The sequence below is a fragment of the Vulpes lagopus genome, chromosome 23 (genome assembly GCF_018345385.1).
Source record: "Vulpes lagopus strain Blue_001 chromosome 23, ASM1834538v1, whole genome shotgun sequence".
NCBI classification, from domain to species: Eukaryota; Metazoa; Chordata; class Mammalia; order Carnivora; family Canidae; genus Vulpes; species Vulpes lagopus.
Window position 1 is genome coordinate 53,087,249 of NC_054846.1, and position 16,388 is coordinate 53,103,636.

The following is a 16,388-nucleotide window of genomic DNA, read 5'->3' on the forward strand; positions in this document are numbered from 1 at the left end:
ATCAGCATAACATGTCTGCCTAACATCTAATAAAAATTTCATCTTGCTGTGAGTGTAAGCCTGTTACCTTAAATCTCCAGGCAAACATTATATAGTTTCTGTAGGTGTTTGTAGGAAAGTTTTAACAAATCACAAGAATGCAGAAATTATTACATTTCTTTTAGGTCCTAGGTACATTATGTTTTGCTTGGATGAAAAACTGCATGCCAGGGAAGGCTGAAGGCATTTACTTAGTGTTATTTCTGTCAAACTGATAGGAAGAAAGGAGGGCAAAAACATGCGCTTGTGTCTGTAACCATCCCGCATCGTCACCAGCATCAACACTACCTACATCTGGCAGCAAAGATCAAGCAATGACCAAATGTTATTACAGCCAGAAGATTTTATCAACTTGGGTCCTATTTAAATTTCTTTCAACAAGACCAGTCATTATTTGTTCATTTATAAATAAAAAAATTTCAATCCCAGAGAACATGTAAAAGTACATTTGAAACTCAAAGTCTCATAGTGCTTCTTTGCAGACAGTATTTGTGTCTAGCTACCTTAGCCTTGTCAAAATTTGGCACTTAATCGCCTTTCACCAGAGCTGGTTCAGGAAACTCTCAGTTCTTCACATTGTTTTGCACTTAACTTTCTGCAGGCACCGTGCCTTTGTTCTTTAACCAACATACGCATGCAAACACATGGAGGCAAGCATTCATACAACTGAATAGGAAATGGGTGTTTTACTTTCATTTGCAAATTAAAAAATCATTCCTGACAAAGCATCATTAACAGCAAGAGTGTGTTTTCTAAACGGAAGAGTCATTACAATCTTAATTTGAGTCCATCCTGCCTGGATCCATTCCACAGCCCTAAGAAGAGCCCCTGGAACACAGTTGTATAATATCCCTCCATCCTCCACTGCCTTCGTCCTACCTGGAAAAGAGAATAATAAAAGGAAATTACATTTTATTTCCATGAGCTAAAATCAAGTTTTAATATTGTCCAAAAATGACTCGTACCATTCCTTTATCTTATTAGCTTTTTGGCATATTAAGTAATAAGGTAATTTCTCATGGTACAGTATTTATGTAAGAATCATATTTCTCGCCATGCAGATCACTTACAGAAGTGTCTGTTAACAGGAGAGAATGATGCATAATCGGCACTTAAGATTAAAATAGACCTGAGAACATAAAAGTGTTCCTTCAATTAAAGGAGTAGCATTTCTTCAGTCTCCTCTTTTTTGTTTCTCTGGCAGGATGAAAACTGGCTTAAAATCACCCAACCCCAGGTTAATTACAGGAAGGTTTCCCTGTGCAAGTCCGGCTTAATCTGCTAGTGGTTCAAATGCAAAGTAGACTCACATGCCACTCCAGGATACCATGTAATTATCTTAAACAGTTTCCACCAAAGTCCTTGAGGTTTAAGAGATTATTTCTAGAAAGAGCACTAGCATTTATTACTGTTCTGCTATGCCAGGCACTATACCTTTAGCGTTTGGTCCTTCGGCAAAATCAGTTAAGAGTATCCTCCTTTTACATAGAGCAAAAAGAGACTCAGAGAGATTTGTTATCTTGTGCAAGCAGGTAGGTGGTAAAAATGGAATTCAAACCCAGATCTGCCTGACCCCAAAGCCCCTAGTTATACCACCCTGGCTATGAGCCAATTCTATCATAATTAGAACCAAAACCATTACCAAATGGTCCTTATTTCAATTAAAGGCAGAGATGAGTCCTGTTATGTAAGGGACAAGGGAAATAACATTAATGCTTTGTGCCTGGGGCTAATCCCCAAATCTTTAATGGAAAAACAGATCCAGTAACAGTGGTTTATACACAAATTGGCAAGGAAAAAGTAAAAATGAGAGTTTTTAAATCCTGATGAGCAACAGCTTTTAAACATGAAAATTTCGTTGACAAGTCTATTCAAACCACCAAAAGTCAATAAGGTAGAAAGGAACTGATGATAGACCCCTAAGGTAAGAAATGCTTACAAGCCAACTCAGCCACCCTCAGAGCTGGCCCTCCAAGTCTCCCTAAGAGATGAAGGTGTCCTGTGAACACTAGCACCACGATGAGAGCTCCTTTTCCTACCCGTATTGCCTCTGAATCCTTAGAACATTCCTAGGAGGCACATAGTATAATCCCTATTTTACATCTGAAAAAATAGGCTCAGAGATATTAAGTACCTTGCCCAAGATTTTACAGCATGTCGAAGACCTGGAATTTATACCCAGGTTGTCACTGCAATGTCTTTCCACTAAACCACACTGATGGCCTTTCAGTGTGATACCACCACTTGTCGCACAGCCACCTACCTGTGAGGTATGGCAGGCTGAGGGTGGAGACCCAGCCTAAGCCTTGTCTACACCTGAATCCCTACCCTGGACATCTGCCACATGCCAGGCGCTGAGTTAGGGGGCACAGCGATAAGCAAACATATTCAACACTTTTTTCTGCCACCTATTTTGTGCAGTGGATTGTGACAGGAAACAAACAAGCAAAGGGAAGGACATTTAGACCTTTGTTATAAAGACAAGATATATGAAACAATTAGGTAGCCATGCCAGGTAGTTTCTGTGCTGTAAAGAGAATTACAGGAAATTTTGAAAATTTGTGTGGAGTGAAACAGTATTTTGGTAGCCAGGAAGGAAAGAGAGTGTGGCCTGGTGGAAGGAGAATATGCTTGAGGGAAAGAAAGTTCTAGGTCTGGTTCTCTGGGTTACTCATTTAATGTCTCTGAGATTTGTGATCAGATAAAGAAGGATTAGAGGTAAAATCAAGTTCCTGGCACTTGATGAGGAATACATTTGACCCTTGAACAACACGAGGCCTGGGGCACTGACCACCACATAGTCAACAATCCACATATAATTCTTGACTCCCCCAAAACTTGAGTACTAACAGCCTGCTGTTGACCAGAAGCCTTACCAATAACACGCAGTTAACACGTATTTTGTATGTTGTACATGTTATATACTCTATCCTTATAGTAAAATAAGCTGGAGAAAAGACGATGTTATTAAGAAAGTCATAAGGAAAAGAAAACACATTCACAGTGCTATAAAAAAAAATCCGTGTTTAGATGGACGCTCACAGTTCAAACTTCTGCTGTCTACGGGTCAACGGGGGTAGGAATTCAACTGTAGCCAGAAAGATTCCCAGAGGAAAGGCGCTTGGGCCAGACCCTCTGGCAGGGGAAGTGGGTTTGGTGGGTGCCTGTGGATGGATAGATGGATGGATGGATGGATGGATGGATAGAGCAGAGAAAGCCTCAAGGAGGGAGGAAATAGTAGGATGAAGGGAGAGCGAGCACTGGGAAATCTCACTCGGCCTCATGGAATTAGAGCAATTCTCTTGAAATACGACAGCAACTCCAGGCACATGCCATTGGGGCTCTGACTGCCCCTCGGCAACACAGGCCCTGTGCACACCCCTCCCCTGCTGGGTGCCCGGCCACCGCAGTGACCTCCTCGCCTCACCTTCAGGGATGTCCCTTTCCCAGCAGCCAGCTCTTCCGAGAGGGTCCTTGAGAGAGAGAGACCGTGCGGGCCCTGGGTGGTTGGCATTTAGAGGCTACTGGCTCCGTGAATTCTCCTTTTCACAGACCACCCGGTGCAGGTGGCTGAGGCTGGGCTGCAGTCCTGTGCAGAGAGCTGCAAAGGAGGGCCTGGGGGAGCTGCCCTCCAGCAGGGGCTCAGTGGGCCAGGCGGCCGGCGGCAGCACCAGGGCAGAGGAAGACGGCACCCCCAAGCCCTCCCCATCTTAGCTGTGGGCACAAGAAAGACTCATAGTTCTGACTCAAGACAAGAAAGGGATCCAATCGGACCATTTGTAAAGGGCAGCCCTCCCCCGTTTGTCACCCAGTTGGCCTGTCTTGCCTGCTCAGCTAGCTAGGGAACACCCTTGGGAGCTCCTTCCACCCCTGCATTTGAATCTTTGGGAGAAAAAGGACTTTGGGTTCCCCGACCCCATCCCTGGTGACTAGCTCCTTATTCTATCCTACAAACATTAGGATTCCTCTCCTTAAAATGCCCTTCCCCTCCTCCCCGCCCCCAACCCCAGGCCCTTTATCACTCAAAATACACACGAACACTTGCGCAGTCCACATGGCTAATCCTGCTTGTTCAGCTCATGATTCACAGCTTCCTGAGAACTTTCCCTGACCTCAGGCTGGGTTAGGGATTCCTGGACAATCCCATATCCCTCTCCTTTCCTGTCTCACAGCACACTTCACACACCACATTTGTACTGCTGTGTGCATGCCTCCCTGGGGACGGAGGAATCAGATGCAGTGCCTGCCTTGGAAGAGCTCAAACACAAGCAGAGCACTGAAGAACAAGAACAAAGCTAGAGGGTGTTTGGGGAGCACAGAGAAAAAAGACAGTCAAGTGTAACTTTGGCAGGGGAGGGTGAGATTGAGGTGTAATAAGAAAGGCATCCTAGAGATGTTTAGGAATCGGCTTTGCCTTGAAGGATCAATCAGACTTGGACAGCCGGCCACCGGGGCAAGGTCAGGAGCATCACAATGGGAGCCATGAACGTGACCCAGGACCAGGATTCAGAATCCTCAGCCTTCCCCATGACCTACTGTGTGACACTGGGCAAGTCAATACATCTCACTGGGCCTCAGTTTCCCAGAAGTTAAGGGAAGGTGTTGGACTAGATGGTTCCTGATGGTCTTGTTCCTGCTTTCTGCTAGACTTTCATTTTCCTGATGTTTTTCTTTGATTCAGCAAATATTTATTGACCACCTCCTCTATGGCATTAAGGATACAATGAGGGGACAAAAGAGATGTTTGTATACAGCGGGGGATGAATGCTGTTAAAGTCAAGTACAGGCTGCTCTGATAGTAACAGGGACACCTGCCCATCTGAGGACAAGGAATGCCCTGCTTCTGTGGCATTTGAGTTGAGGTCTGAAGGATGAGGGGACATGTTGCCTCCTAGGCAGAGGGGAAGAGCACGGAGGGCCAGAGGTGGAAAGGAGGCTCAGCTGCAAGGAGCCAGTGAAGGCGCTAGGGCCGGGCTGGGAGTGGTAGCAGGAACCTGATACCCCAGGGCCTCACTGCAGAAAGGACTTTGATCTGTACCTTAAGAGTAATGGGAAGGACCTGCATTCCAGCCAATGGATCAGCTTTTCTCAGCCTCAGTTTACTCATCTATAGACTAGCAATGATAAAGTTCCCACTTCATATGGTACTGAAAGAATCAAATGCATTAATGCGTTAAGTGATTAAAGCCCAACCTGAAAAAAAAAAAAAAAAAAGCCCAACCTGGCAAATAGCAATACAAATGTTTGCTATCATCATCATCATCATCATCATCATCATCATCATCGTCCCGTCATTATTCATCTGGCTAATTCTCACACATTCCTCAAAGTTCAGCATGGAAGCCACCTCCTCTGAAGCTCCTTCCCTAACTTCCTTTTTTTTTTTTTTAAGATTTTATTTATTTATTCATGAGACACACACACACACACACAGAGAGAGAGAGAGAGAGAGAGAGAAAGAGAGAGAGAGAGATGCAGAAACACAGGCAGAGGGAGAAGCAGGCTCCAGGCGGGAAGCCCGATGTGGGACTCGATCCCGGGTCCCCAGGACCATGCCCTGGGCCTAAGGGAGGCACTAAACCGCTGAGCCCCCCCGGGCTCCCTCCTTCCCTAACTTCCTAGATCGGATAATGCACCACTCCCCTGGGTGCCCAAAGTTTCTGTGCTCCCCTGCCTCAGCCTGCAGAGTCGTTTGCTGCTTATATCTCTGCCTTCACCCCTAAACTGTAAGCTCCTTGGGCAAGGGCTGTGACCTATTTGTCAGCACAAGATTGGGCACAAAAAGAACATCAGTGAAGGTGCTCAACTGCGGTGGGCGGAATGAGTAATGCCCCCCAAGATGTCCAGGTCCTGATCTTGGACCTTGGGGTATGTTACCTTCTTACGTGATAAACATGACTTTGCAAATATGCGCGGAAGTTAAGGATCCTAAAATGGAGAGATTATCCTGAATTACCTACGTGAGCCCAATACGATCACAAGGGCAGCCAGAGGATCAGTCAGTAGTAGGAGATGCAAAAGGTTGGGCCCAGGAGCCCAGGAAGGTGGTTGCAGGGGGTTTCTGCAAGCTCAAAGGGGTAAGGACCTCCAGAATCCCAAGAGAATAAATTGGTGTTGTTTTAAGCCACTCAGTTTGTAGTAATTTGCTACAGCAGCAGTAGGAAATTAATGTCCCAGCCAAGCGCAAAGCAGGGATTAGAGAAGGAATACTTGTGGGAGAGCCGATGCCCAACCCAGGCACTCCCCGCACCCCTTGCCCCAGTCAGAGCCAGGCCCCGCACCCCTGGGCCTGCCCGCTTTAGCCTTGTCAACGTGGCTTCCAGAAGCATGATGCCACCGCCATGCGAATCCCACCCCTAGGATCTCATGACCTGGCGGGTGGACAAAGGGGGATCAGTGGACTGTTTTCCACGTTCCAGAGGATCGAGGCTGGAGTATGAAGTATAGTAATGGAAGGAACACTGGCCAGGAGACCTCGCCTCAATTCCCAGCTCTGCCACCAATTTCTTGTGTGATTTTGAGCGAATTACATATTCCAGACCTGCTCTTTCTCTGCTGTTCCACATCCCAATCCACGCAGGGAAACCCAGCGGGCTTCTTAAAAACCCCACCCGTTTCCCCCAACCACCCAGTCACCAAACTGATTCTTACCTCTTGAATATTTCTCAAATCCATCCCCTTCCCCACCTCCCCGCAGCCATTCTCCTCATGTGAGCTCCATCAGGGCGCAGAGACCGAGCTGGGCCCCTCCTGTGCCTGTGGGTTCTGGCACTAACCCCACAGGAGACCCCCTCCTCAGCCCCTGCACCCTTCCCGTCCCCTCAGTCAGAATGAGCTAAAATATCCATCTGACCAATCCCTTCGCAGCCTAAATCCCCAGAGGGGAGCCCCGTCACCCAGGGGACTCAGTCTGGATGCCCGAGCACAACTTCAAGGCCCTGCACCACCGAGGCTCTGACTGCTAATGAGCCTCATCCCCTCCCCTTCCTGCCCGCAGGTCCGGGTCCACCTGCTCAAAACTGCCCCTATGAACTCTCTCCTTCCTTCCTAACAGAACCCTAATTTTATTAGGCAACAAAACGCCTAGCTTCGACATGTCCTCCAGGCTTCCTGGCAGTTGGAGGTGGTCACGTCTCACAGCTCCATCCAAGGAGATGTAGCAAGTCCCTGGTGAGGCTCCCAGGGAAGCGCTTTAAAGGAGAGCAAGCTCAGTGGACATTGTTTTCCCCTTGCCATCATCCTCCTACACCTCTTCTTTCTTCCCCCTCGGAATGCTGATGTGATGTCTGGAGCTGCAGGGGCCATGTGGCAACTATGAAGGCAACAGCCAATAACCATAGATAGCAGATTAGAAACATATGGGGCACCTAGGTCCTCAGTGGCATCTCTAAACTGCTGCAGCAGCCCTGGATTATCTGCCCTGCGCTTCTTATTACACAAGAAAAAATACTTTCCTTACTGCAGAGTTTCCCAACCAGCGAGCAAATTTGTTTTTTGTTGTTGTTGTTTTGTTTTGTTTTTGGCTGGGTGCATTTTACTTTATTGATGGTACATGACAAGGCAGGGCTCCCCAAGCCCCTCCCCTTCCTCTGGGTCTAGGATGTAAGTTGGAGGTCAGGAGATTCTCAGTGTGTTGGGGGATTAAGTTGGGGCAGGGACTCCCCAGCAGCTGAGGGTCTCTCTCTTCCTCTTGTTCTTGCTGGGGCTGGTGGTCCAGGAGGCTCTTACTCCTTGGAAGCCATGTGGACCATGAAGTCCACCACCCAGTTGCTGTAGCCGAATTCATTGTCATACCAGGAAATGAGCTTGACGAAGTGGTCATTGAGGGCAATGCCAGCTCCAGAGTCGAAGGTGGAAGAGTGGGTGTCACTGTTGAAGTCACAGGAGACAACCTTGTCCTCAGTGTAGCCCAGGATGCCCTTGAGGGGGCCTTCCAATGCCTGCTTCACTACCTTCTTGATGTCATCATATTTGGCAGCTTTCTCCAGGCAGCAGGTCAGATCCACAACTGACACATTGGGGGTGGGGACACAGAAGGCCATGCCAGTGAGCTTCCTGTTCAGCTCAGGGATGACCTTCGTGCCAGTGGAAGCAGGGATGTTGTTCTGGGCAGCCCCTTGGCCATCGCCACAGCTTCCCAGAGGGGCTGTCCCCGGTCTTCTGGGTGGCAGTGATGGCATGGACGGTGGTCATGAGGCCCTCCACAATGCCGAAGTTGTCATGGATGACTTTGGCCAGAGGAGCCAAGCAGTTGGTGGTACAGGAGGCATTGCTGACAATCTTGAGGGAGTTGTCATACTTCTCGTGGTCCATGCCCATCACAAACATGGGGGCATCAGCAGAAGGAGCAGAGATGATGACCCTCTTGGCCCTGCCCTTCAAGTGAGGCCCCAGCCTTCTCCATGGTGGTGAAGACCCCAGTGGACTCCACAACATACTCAGCACCAGCATCACCCCATTTGATGTTGGCAGGATCTTGCTCCTGGAAGATGGAGATGGACTTCCCGTTGATGACAAGTTTCCTGTTCTCAGCTTTGACTGTGCCGTGAATTTGCCATGGGTCGAATCCTACTGGAACATGTACACCATGTAGTTGAGATCAATGAAGGGGTCATTGATGGCAACAAGATCCACTTTGCCAGAGTTAAAAGCAGCCCTGGTGACCAGGCACCCAATACGGCCAAATCCGTTCACTCCGACCTGCACCATTGTGTCTCAGGGACGCAGCTGGCCCTGCACCAGAAGGTGCAGCTGTCTGCGAACGGGGAGGAGCAGAGAGCCAGCGCGAATTTTTATTGATGTACTCATTCTAGTTCCTCAACACTCTGGGCAGCCGAGTGAGGCCCTGGGCTGTTAGAGCGCCCAAGCTGTTTACTCTGGCCCTAGACAGCCTGTCCCTCTACCCTATTGTGACATATATCTTTGAGTTTGTCACTATGTGGGAAAGGATAGACGACTTTGCCTCACTGATTTAAGTTTGATTATGACCCTGTCTGACTGGTCATTGCCTGCGCCTCTCAACCTGACAACACTGATGAGACCATGTTGGTCTTCAGACCCACCCCAAATGCCTGCTGTCGGGGCAGCCCTGGTGGCTCAGCGGTTGAGCACCTGCCTTTGACCCAGGGTGTGAACCTGGAGACCCGGGATCGAGTCCCACATCGGGTTCCCTGCAGGGAGCCTGCTGCTCCCTCTGCCTGTGTGTCTGCTTCTCTGTGTGTGTGTCTCTCATGAATAAGTAGATAAAATCTTTTTAAAAAAATGCCTGCTGTCCCCACTTCTAGGAGTTCCATCCCCACCTGCCTCCGTAGTGTCATTGCTTTATTGCTGCCATGCATCTCAGGGCTCCCCATCAGGGGCACTGGCCTATTTTTAGCCCCTGATGCTCCTTGTGGCCCCAATTCCCACCACATCGCTGACTGGAATATCTCAGCGTCTTTGCTCACCTCCAGATCTGTAGGGCTCATTTCTCTCTCACTTGCTCACTCTCACTCTCACTCATCACTAGGATGCACCCTCCCTTTCTCTTATCCCCCTTGGCTAGGAAAGAGACAGGCCTGCCACAGAGTTGCTTAGACACCTAGTGACTCTTTGGATTTGCCAGGGTGGGGGTAGGTCACAGTGGGCTAAGAAGGGCCCACCCGGCACCTTTTGTCTCCAAGCCTGTTTGCTAGCCTGGTCCCCTGTGTCACCCCCCTCCTCACTTACAGTGATGTCTTCTCTTGCCACCCTGTGGTCCTTAGTGTAACCTGGATGCCAGTGGCCCATCCCCACGACCTCGATGCCCATCAGATATGCTTACATATGTCTGAAGCTCAAATAGGAACCATCCAAGTTCTCACCCATGGAGTCCATGTGGACCGGGGATGTAGCTAGGCCCTGGAAAGGCATGGGATGTATGTGGAGTCCTGAGCCTCCTGCCACAGAATGAATGATTACAGTATCTAGGCCTCAGTTTCCCCTTTTGTAAGCACAGAAGCAGTTCTATGTGATCTCAGCTCCACCATGCTGACTCCAGAAGGAACCCCAGGGGAAGGCTGGAGGCCCCAGAATATACAGAACCAGTCTAGGAGCGAGAGGAGGGGGAGCAGTGTGGGGGAGAGGAAGTTTTCATCAGGTGCTGAGCTTTCACTGCCAAAAAATTTCCCACAAACAAACCCACCCCAGCAAAGGAAGCTACTGTCGGCTGGCACACTGCAGAAAAGAAGGCGGGCACGAGGCCTCATTAATCCAGCAACTGTGGGATCAGTTGCAGATACCCCCAGCCCACCCACTTCTCACCATCTGCTGCTGCTGCCGCTGAGCTGAAGGCAGGCGGCTCTGGTGGGAGTCCAGCCTGCAACCAGCAGAGGGCCTGGGCCTGGCCTCAGCCCAGGCACATGTTCCCTCAGGGCCAGCTCGGACCCCCCCACACCCACACACGAAGGTATGCCCTGACCCCCCAGAGACTTCTGTTTTGGAAGCAACTGAGGGAGAGGCCCCAGCGCCCTGAACGAGCACTATGCAAACCCACGACTAAAGGACATTGACGGAGAACCCACCGTGTGCCAGGCGCATTCCTCACTCCCAGCCCCCCCAAACCACGCTGAGACTCGCTCCGAAACCAGTCCGCCGGAGCCTGGATGATGTCAGTATGCACAGAGGCGAGCCCTCCAGTATCCCGCTTCTCCATTCCTCAGCCTTGGCTTCTCCTTCCACCTCTTTACTCCCTTCTGGCTGCACCTCGGGCCTTACCACCTTCTGTTTCAAGCTCCTCTCCTGCTCCCTCTGTCAACCCCCTGGGACCCTCGGCTCCCCTTTCCCTGTCCCCCCTCCCACTCCCCCATCCCACTGTCCTCGCTTCCCTTCGACCCAGGGTCAACTCGAAGGTCAAACATCTAGGTCCTCCGGTGCATTCTCGCTGTCCTCACCAGGCCTCACCCACTGCACCGTTGAGCTCTCCGGCTACTCTCACCTGCTCCTTCACACCTGAACAGACCAGAGGAAGGCACCTGCTAACGCTGATCACGCTTCCTCTAAATTAAGGACCACCAGCCTCAGGGCCTGAAATTGCCTCAAGGAGCACTGTTTCTCTAGTTCATTTTCTCTCCCTCTCTCCTAGATGGCACTTTCCTGCTCTCTCCTCCTTCTTCAAACTTCCAATAGCCCCACCTTCATCTTCATTCTCAAGCAAAGACTTTGCTTCCTATCCTACCTTTCTGCCACTCCTCAGTGTCTTCCTCATCTCTTTGACCTCTAAATGTTGAAGGCTGAGTTCTTAGGCCTTTTCTCTAACTACATTCACTCCCCAAGATCATTCATCCAGAGTTTTGGCTTTTAGTATATTAATAATCGGATGACTCCCAAATGTATTTCCAGCCGATCTCTGCCCAGAACTTGGGAGCCATATACACTATTGCCAAGTTGACATCTCCACCTAATTGTCTAAAGGGCATCTCATACTTAACATAATTTAAAAAAAAAATAGCTTTTTACTCTCCCATCCACCCAACCTGCTCCATTCCCCATTTTAGCAAATGGCAACCTGTCCTGCCAGTCATTCAAGCCCAAAGCCCTGTAGTGACACTAACTCCATTTGCTTTTCTTCCGTCCTTTGGAAAGTCTCCCCATCATGCAGAGATTGGTATCTGTTTTGGTCACTATCACAACCTTAGCTCCTGAAAGAATGGCCTTTAGTAGGTGTTCAAAAATTTTTTGCTAAATAGATGAATAACTAAATTACTTTAATTGAGTGTCTTGGATACCAAAGTATTCATCCATATGTTCATTTAATAAAATAATTAGATTAGGTAAAGGCTGGGAAGAAAGATGTTGTGGGAGAAAATAACGGAGGGGTTCTATTTCCCGTATAGGTCTTTTCCCTCAGAAAATGATTTTGAAATGGGACTTGAAGACTGAGAAGGAGTCATTATGGAAGAGCCAAGCAAAGGACATCAATGCAAAGGCCTGATGAGTTTAAGGGGATCTAGGAAATAACAGATGGCCAGAGGGGTGAGAGGAAGAACAGGGAAGAGACAGAGGTACCAGCAGACACTGGATTACTGAGCAGGGCTGGATCAGTAGGCTTTTGCCCTAGTAAGACCCTAGTAAGGAATGTGGATTTTAATTCCAAGGTCACTGAGTTCACTTGTCAACTTCCTAAATAGAAAATGTAGAGTAATGTAGAGACCTGAGGATTTGGCTCCCTGTTCTATCAGGCTTACAGTATGTGACCCCTAGCAAGTATCTCCCTTTCTGAACTCCACATCTATAATCTAGGGATAACTATTTCTGACCTGCTTACCTTGTACCATTGTCTTCAGATTCAAGTGAGATTAGCCAGGGGCCTTCAGAGGTGTCATTACCAGAGTTTAGGGGACATTTAAACCAGATTGTTAAAGACATGGACTAAGCAAAATGGAAAGCTGGGAATGCTTTGCATTTAAAGACGTTAAGTATGGTTAAAGTCAGCAAGGGCTATTTAGCTATGGTGTAAGTTAAAAGGTATTTCCTAGCAATGCCTGAGGCATTCCAATCAAGTTCCTGGCATTTGAGAAGACAAGTTGAGAAGTGACCTGTTGACAGAAAAGATCCTGGAGTCCCCGGATTGAGTCCCACATCGGGCTCCCTGCATGGAGCCTGCTTCTCCCTCTGCCTGTGTCTCTGCCTCTCTCTATGTCTCTCATGAATAAATAAATAAAATCTTTAAAAAAATTTTTTTAATTAAAAAAAAAGAAAAGTAAGTACCTGGAGGTGAGAACTCCATCCTCTTGAGGCCTCCTCATCAGGGCTCCCTTTGCCTACCTCCACTCTCACCCTCCTCCCTCTGCTAGGCTTGCACGCCTCATCTCTGGTCAGGGAGAGTTCATATAAGCCAAACGCCACTGTAGCCACTGCTATCTGGAGGTCAGGACATCCCCAGAGGAATTACAAAAGGAGTAAGACATCTGAGTCAGGCTGACCACGTGCCTTGGTGACCTAAGAGCCAGGCTAGGGTTCCAAGCCAGCACCGGCTGGGCAGAGCAGTAGCTACAGGCAGCACATCTCCTCCTGCATTTTCAGACAGTTGCCTACGGCTGCTCAAGGGGAGCTGAAGCAGGTCAGGGAAGAGGAGAGACTTCCACTGCTAACGTGGCCAGGCCAGGCCCTGGCATGGGGTCCTCAGAGCTCGGAGCAGAGGTAATAAAAACAACTGCTTTTTCACGAGTACCAACCAGGAGCCTAAGGCTTTAATACATTTTCTATGATCCTCCTAACACCTCTTTGAAGTACATATATTTTCCCATTTACAGGTAAGGAATCAGAGGTGCAGAGGAGCCCTGTAAGCTTTCCAGCATCTACGGCTTGGCCGTGGGGAAGGGGGTCTGTCTGGCTCCAAAGCTCATGAACTCTTTCCACAAAGTCTCACTACCTCTTCCATGGACATCTAACTTGTCCCTCCTCTCATAGAGCCAGAGGGAAGGGACATCTAAGGCACCTTGGCCCCTCACAGGTGGAAATTTAAGAATAGTTATCTTGTCAGATTGTTGGAAGAATTTCAGGGACTTAGAACTCAGGCAAGCACATAGCAAGAGCCTAGTACATGTTGGTCCTAGTCATCGTTGTGTAATTTGAGCCAGTTTCCATTTGCTCCTTCGTCATTCCTAATAATTCCTGATGTGCTGCATGGCTGTTCTTCTCCTGGTCCTACTCCCCATACATGCAACAGCTCTCCCCTAAGGCAAGACACGGACACTTTGGAAAGAGCGGGGATTTGGGTCAGACCTAAGTTCATATCCCCACTGTATCACTTACTGATCTAACAATAGTTGGCTTCCTTTTCTAATAAAATGTAAACAAAAATATCAACCCCAATGGGTTGTTATGAGGGTTAAATGTGAAAATAAACGTAAACACACCTAATAAATAACAAATGTTGTTTTTGTTGTGATGATCTTAGGGGGTCGGTGATCTGACCCCCTGACACAGGGCCGGTGTCAGATCATCCCTCCTAGATGAAAACCGACACAGGGCCGGTGTCAGATCATCCCTCCTAGATGAAAAGGTCCTCATGTCAATGACTTGGCTTCTTATGAATATAGACTCCCTCACCTCAGCATCTAGTAGATGCTTAAGAAATGTTTGTCGGGGGGCCTGGGTGACTCAGTCAGTTAAGCATCTGCCTTTAGCTCAGGTCCATCCCAGGGTCCTAGGATCAAGCCCCGCATCAGGCTCCCTGCTCTGCGGGATCCTGCTTCTCCCTCTCCCTCTGCAGCTCCCCCTACTTGTGTTCTCTCTCTCTCTTAAATAAACAAAATTTTAAAAAAAAAAGAAAAATGTTTGTCAATGAATATAGACTTTTGTTAATAATTTCTTGAAAGAACCTGATATACAAGGTGGGTAGCACAGACACACCAAACCAAACTTGACCCACCCTCCCTGAAACCAGCATCCAGTTGTCATCATCCTTATACACATTAGTAATTAGGCACATTATAAAAATCCCTCAAGGAAAAAAAAAAAAAAATCCCTCAAGGTAACTTCCCTCCCAGCTGTCCCTCAGGCTGCAATGAGACAATAGAGATCTGACATCTTCATCACATAATTGTTAAAACAACCTTCCTGAGTTGCCATTTTAAAATATTTCCCTAACTTAGCTGGAGTTGGGTTGAATTACAGGAAGAATGTGGGCTTCAGTTAGGTTGAGTTGGATTTAGGGAAGGGGGAGCAGATAACTGGGTCCCTTTCACTTGCCAAAGGACTTTTGCTGGCCAGAAAACTCCCGAGTAAGACTGGGCCAGTCCAATAAGGCAAGTGACACAAAAGAAACTTGGAAAGAAAAAGAAGGTCATGGAGCAAGAGTTTGAGAAGTCCTCACTTCAACTAAAAAATCCTTCAATGTCTCTCCAGGGCCTCAGAACACAGGCCAAGATGCTTAGCCTGGCATTCAAGACTTCTAGGATCTGGCCACACCTCCAATCTCTGCCACCTTGTGCTCCACCCCCCAACTCCTGACCACCATGTGCCCATTGACTTCAAGGACATCAGGGCTCTTCCAGACTTTTTCTCTTGACCAGGGTCCAATTTTATTTCTTTTTCCTATACAGTGGCCTAAAGTGGTCTAGTCTATCAGTGAATAAATATTTATTGGGGGCTTATTATGCACCCAACATGGTTCTAGACGCAGAGGAAAAAGCAGGTAACAAAACAGGTAAAATTTCCTGGCCTCCAAGGAAGAAACAGACAATACAAATGACCACATAAATAAACAATACAGTCTTTTATTTTTTTTAAAGATTTTATTTATTTATTCATGATAGACATAGAGAGAGAGACAGAGACAGAGACACAGGCAGAAGGAGAAGCAGGCTCCATGCCAGGAGCCTGACGCGGGACTTGATCCCAGGACTCCAGGATCGCGCCCTGGGCCAAAGGCAGGCGCTAAACTATAAACTATATTAGTCTAATATAGTCTTTTAAATGCTGTGATAATTGCTTATCATATTAGCTCCTCTTCCCTTTTTGCTAGAACTGGTAAGTGAAGGTGCCAAAACAAAATTTGTGCTTGATACAATGTGTAGTTTTTGAAGCATCTTTGATATTCTAAAGACTCACAGAAGCACCCTGTACCCTCTCTAACCATTGCACTGAGATTCATTAACCAATATTTACAGTGCATTATATTGTCCTTTGGACTAGATAGGGAGTTGCTAGAAGGCAAGAACAGAGGTTGATTCGCACAAAGGCATTGGAGACTATCTGCTGAATGAATGAGGGAAAGATTGTGCCAACCCTAAGCTGTCCATCCACTGACCCCCTAGTCATAAACCTTTACTTTTCTATGAATGTTCTGCTACCCTTGCAGTGATCCTGTCCTGGTCTCTAAAGTGGTCTACTGGGGATAAAATCTTGTGAGCTGAGATCCCTGATGACATGATAGCATCCCAGAAACAAGCATGGCATCTTCCAGCCCAACTCCATAAAAATAATGCTTGCAAACATCATCATCTAGTGAGCACCTTGTATTGCCAGGTGCCATGCTAGGCCTTTGACATAGAACATCTTTTTAATAAGTAAAAAGTTCTCCTTGGTAATCCTCCCAGTGCCAATAACCGTGAGAAATACATGGAAATTACTAGCTGCTATCAATATTACTGTGTCTAAAACTACCGTTTTCCCCTGCATTAGAACAATCTGAACATTGTTAGGCAAAGACATCTAAGCAATTTTAAAATTATTTGAGTCATGACAAAGAGACTCACAACTGAAATATTTACCTTTCAATTTCAGGTGAGGATGTTCCCAGAGATGGAAGATGTGACAAGTTCCCACATCGTGTGAGCATCAGAGAAAAGTTCCCCTGACAAGTCACATGCAGAGATGGGAACCTC

At 47.7% G+C, this 16,388-nt stretch overlaps 1 long non-coding RNA gene across 2 annotated transcripts in view; it reads right to left on the reverse strand.

The window, feature by feature from the left end:
• Window positions 1-397: 397 nt before the first annotated feature.
• Window positions 398-16,388, reverse strand: part of LOC121481327 — a 117,054-nt gene continuing 101,063 nt past the window's right edge. The window contains exon 4 of one of the 2 annotated variants that reach the window (XR_005985259.1): window positions 398-918. This is a non-coding gene — a long non-coding RNA (uncharacterized LOC121481327). The remainder of the gene's footprint in view (window positions 919-16,388) is intronic. The other variant, XR_005985258.1, reaches the window with a different exon arrangement.